The 5,300-nt window shown below is 36.1% G+C and overlaps 1 long non-coding RNA gene across 1 annotated transcript; it reads left to right on the plus strand.

Moving 5' to 3' along the window:
• The first annotated feature begins 1,625 nt into the window (after positions 1 to 1,625).
• Positions 1,626 to 1,784, plus strand: LOC122096723. The gene is made up of 2 exons (XR_006145378.1): positions 1,626 to 1,685; positions 1,735 to 1,784. It is a non-coding gene; the product is annotated as an uncharacterized LOC122096723 (long non-coding RNA).
• Positions 1,785 to 5,300: the final 3,516 nt, after the last annotated feature.

A 5,300-nucleotide genomic window follows, 5' to 3' on the forward strand; every position in this document is an offset into this window, starting at 1 on the left:
AGAGGTTGAGCATTTCTTCATGTGTCTATTGGCCATCCTTCTTTCCTCTTCAGAGAAGTTTCTCTGTAAGTCTTTAGCCCACTTATTTATTGGGCAGTTGTTTCTTTGAGGATTTGTTTTTGGGGGATGTAATTTTTTGAGTTCCAGGTATATTTTAGATATGAAACCCTTGTCTATTGTATGGCTAGTGAAGATCTTCTCCCAATCCGTGGGCTTTCTATTGAATTTGCTATGTCCTTTGCCATGCAGAAGCTCTGCAATTTCATGCAATCCCATTTGTCCAAACTTTCTTTGATCTGTTGTGTTTCTGAGTCCTCTATTTAGAAAATTTTGGCCTGTGCCAAGGAGACCTAGGGTTTCTCCTATTCTGTCCTGCAATATTTTCAGGGTGAACATAGGTCCCATGGTTTCCCTTATTTGCAATAACTAGTATATGTCTGAAACAGTCAGATAAGTTGATGTTAGGTGAAATGAACCCCAAGATAAGGACTCAAATGGTTTTTTTTTTTTTCTTGCTATTGTTTCTAACATATTTATAAGATGATTTTTTGTTGCTTTGTATGTCACTCCTCCATGGTATAACCCCTGTTTTCCCTGTATTTGATGTTGGTATAATTTGTGGAGGGGAAGGGAAAAAAAAACAAATCATTTAAATAGGGATATAGGTGGACCCATTGCAACAATGAGATGTACAAGTCGTTATGTCGAAAAACGAACTTTACAACTTTGGCAAGGAGGTGAGTGTGGGAGGGGGTGGCAGGGGCGGGCAAGGGGGGGAGATGGGAAGGGATGGGAAGGGGAAACAAAGGAGGAGGCAACAATGCTTGATAGGAAATGTACTCATTATCTTGCTCATGTAATTTTAACCCCTCTGTACAGTATTTTCACAATAAAAATACAAAACAAAACATTAAATTAAAAAAATAAAAAGATGTCATAACCTACACAGTATTTTGTTTAAAGCTCTGTGTGTGTGTGTGTGTGTGTGTGTGTGTGTGTGTGTGTGTGTGTGTGTGTGTGTGTGTGTGTGTGTGTGTCCTGGTATTAGTTTTTTTGTACTTATAGCTGGCTCTCTACCATTTGAGTCAGCTCTGCTTTGTTACTGGTTACTTTGAAAACATATTGTCTCCTTTGCTGGTAGTATGTTGCCACTGATTAAAATATTTTTGCACTGGGGGTATAACTGTGGTGGAGCACCTGCCTACCATGTATTAGGCATTAGGTTTGATCCCCAACATGGGCCCTCCCTGAATTAAGAAATTAATTCTGGCAGTACTTTGCCTTTAACCAACAGTTCTAGTTTTTGATGAAAAAAAGTCACCTCTCTGTAGTTAAAAACATTAATATTGGGGTATCTGAGCTGAAGAGCTAAGGGACAGCACTCAGGCCCAGAGTTCAAGCCCCACAATTGACAAAAAAAAGTTTAATTTACTCTCCTTTAAGCACTGAATTGCTCACTATGTGCACTTGGTCTACAGGTTCTCCACTGCTCCACTGCTACCGAAGGTAATGCTCAATGAAATTTATTATGTTTGAAGTATTACAAAAAGCAGCTTGCTTTTTTAATGTATGCAACATAGGGCATTTTCAAGAAGAAATTTTATTCCTTGATGTAAAAAGGAACTGTTACATAAGTTTGGAAACTCTGCACCCGTGTGAGTATATATATTACTACTTTTATTTATGTGGTACTGAGGAATTGAATTCAGGGCTTCATGCATGCTAGGCTCCCAGTCCTCCATATATATACTTTTAGCAATAAAGCAGCATGGATTGAGGGTGCATTGATAAATAAATAAATAACCAAATATGTCATAATGAAACTACAACACACCAAAGAAAATACAAGTATCTCAAAGTAGCCATGAGGACAAAAGGCAGCAGATCATCTCAATTATTTAAGTGCAGGCACAATTGCTTAAGTGCATCAATAGGAGATAAAACCAAAAGAGCAATAATTCCCATGTTCAGAAATAACTGACAATCTGTAATTATGTGCCCAGGAAAAGTATGGTTCAAAAATGAAAATATTCTAAATCCTTCAATTATGACACAGGGTATGTCAGACTTGTTCCTTTAAAAAATGATATGGTCTATCCATAAGATAATCTTGAAGAAAATAATAGAAAGAGAGATACTATACAATTTTGGAAAATAAGGAAGCAATTGCTATATGAATATAGCTATTATTGTAGGCAAGTCAGATATTGATACATTAATATAGATATTATAATGATTTTGCCTAAGATTCTTAAGCAAAAAGAATTACCAAAGCTTGTCATTTCCTATGGGTAAAAGTGAATTTCACATACTGCAATGCTATTTAAATTTGCAAGTAATTAATAGCAAAGCCTCAAAAAAAAAAATCAACAGACACTAAAGGATAAAAAGATAAATGTACAACCACAGCAGGTTTTTTGCTGTTGTCATTAGAAAAGTTATCTTCAACATTATCCAGAAAAATTTTCATATAATACAAAATATCTCCATATCCTTCAAAAGTTCTCAGTTTATATTTTCCATGCTTTTCTTTATTCCTCATTAATCTGTTTTTTTGTCCAACTATGGATAGTTTGAATTTTCCAGAAGTTTATATAAAAGAATCTTAAACAACATGTACAGGTTGTATCTAGCTTCTTTCACTCAGCATGATTTTGGGATGTCATCTATGTTGTGTATATAAGTAGACTTTTCTTATATATTGATGAAAAGTAGATTCCTTTTTATACTTTTACCACTATTTGTTTATTCATTCACCTGTTGATAAGCACTTGTGTTATTTCCAAGTTTTTTTTCACTATGAATAAAGTTGTCAACATTCATGAATAAGGCTTTGTAGAAGTGTTTCTTTCCTTATCAGAGAAGATGAATGAGTAGAATGCCTAGATCATGTGGTCTAATTATCTTAGGAAATAGACTAATATTTTTTAAAGCTACTATTGTCATTTTAAATTCTTTCTTTTACTATATTTTATTTAAGGGGTTTGGTTGTTCTAATTCCATAGATATGTACTGTGTACTTTGATCAAGTTAACCTGCTTATTCCTTTAACTTCTCTACCTTCTCCCCAATACTTTAAAACAGTATCTTGTGTGTGTGTGTGTGTGTGTGTGTGTGTGTGTGTGTGTGTACCCTACTTAGTTAACATTTTTATAAGCCATATATGAGAGTTCCATTTGCCTTCTGGCCTTACCAATTTTTCTAATTTTACCTATGGTAACAAATACACAAAGGTATTTATGAATGACTTAAGCCATGCTCAGGTTGCTCAGACCTCTAATCTTAACTACTCAGGAAGCTAAGATCTGAGGATTGCAGTTCAAAGCCCAGGCAGGAAAGCCCACAAGATTCTTATCACCAATAAACTACTCAGAAAAAGGCAAAACATGACTATGGCTCAAGTGATAAAGTGCTAGCCTTGAGCAAAAAGGAGCTAAGGGACAGAACCTAGGCCCAGAGTTCAAACCCAAGACCCAGGACCAGAAAAAAAAAAAGAATGACTTACCTGACAGGTATACTAGGTACAAATGTGTTGTCAGATTGTTTTCTAAAAATGCTTTACTATTCTGTGCAATGCCTTTTCTCAAGGAGAACAAATGAAAGGCGTTTTATTGGGGAGGGTAGTATTTTTTTTATAAAGTCCTGTTCCCAACTTTTTATTTAATTTCCATGAATGCATTTCCTGTCAAAGAAATCCTTGCTTATCTAAGGGCATAAACATTTTTCTGCTATGTTGCTATCTCAAATTCTCATAGACTTACATTTTACCCTCAGGTCTCTTGATCATTTGGAGTGAATTTTGTGCACAGCATGAGGAGAAGGTCAATGGTTTCTTTCTCTTTATTTAAAATTGTTCCAACTGTAGCTGTTGAAAAGACTTTCATCTCTCCAACTATTCATCAAGAATAGAACAACAAGAGGAAGTTATATATTCATCCAACAATATAGTATACCCAATGACAATGAATAAGTTATCCCCATACCCAGCTGTATGGATTAGCCTCACAAATATCTTTGATGAGTTTAATTAGCACACACACACACACACACACACACACACACACACACACACACACACACTAACAATTAAAAGCTTTCCCTGTATGCTTAAAAAATAAACAAATGAAAGTGGACAATGTCACTTAACCTCTCTGAATCTCTTCAGTTGTGAACTGAGAAGATTTGATGTTAGTCATAGCACTTTGCAAGTCATTTGATACTATACCCCAAACAGATATTATTAGTACTATTGCAGCACAGTGAGCAAAATTACTTGAACAAAAAGAATGACTTAAACCAGGCTTAGGTGACTCATACCTGTAATCTTAGCTACTCAGGAAGCTAAGACCTGAGGGTTGCAGTTCAAAACCAGCCCCGGCAGGAAAGTTCATGAGACTCATCACCAATAAACTACTCAGAAAAAGGCAAAATAAGGGGAAACAAAGGAGGTGGCAACAATGCTTGATAAGAAATGTACTCACTATCTTGCCCTTGTAATTGTAACCCCTCTTTATGGTATTTTCACAGTAAAAAGAAAGAAAAAGGCAAAATGTGGCACTATGGTTCAAGGGGTAAAGAGTTATCCTTGAGCAAAAAGGTACTCAGGGACAGAACCCAGGCCCAGAGTTCGAGTCCAAGACCCAGGACCAGCAAATATATATATACATATATATGTATATTTGTAAACAAATATATCTGTACCTCCTTTTCTCCTGGGGCCTTTTCCAAAGGAAACTATATAGCTGTCTAAATCTATTTCAATAAAGAACCTATTACAGAATGCGCAACCAGCTAAAACCTCCAGTAGCCACGTTGAATTATCTACCACAACATTCAGAGGTGACTCTCCAGAACTACCTCTACCAATGACCAAGCATGTTAGGAGTCCTAGAGTTGAGCAGAAATGGCTAACTCTAGCACTACTATAATGTGCATCATTGTTCTAAGATTCCATCTCTGCCTGGCCATGAGAAGGCTCTGAGCTGTGCTACACTCAGAATGTTTATCTAGTCCTCCTTTATTTGTTCCTCTCCTTCTACTGGTCAGGTTAGAATCACCATTTTAAGGCTCTGTTTGAAGGTGCTCCCATCTCTCCACCTTTCAGGGAGATTTCCTCCCTAATAAATCTCTGACATTTCTAACTCTGTCCTATGTCTGCTTAGCACCTCCGGGGTCCAGCACTAACAAATACACAGAATGATGCTTTTCATTGGTAAGAAATCTACGTAAACTTTTTAAATGTAAAAAAATAAGAAATTATATAAAATGTTTGCAATCACTGAAACTTTGGACTTATAACC

Source organism: Dipodomys spectabilis, unplaced genomic scaffold, assembly GCF_019054845.1.
Source record: "Dipodomys spectabilis isolate Male_0828 unplaced genomic scaffold, ASM1905484v1 ptg000387l, whole genome shotgun sequence".
NCBI lineage: Eukaryota > Metazoa > Chordata > Mammalia > Rodentia > Heteromyidae > Dipodomys > Dipodomys spectabilis.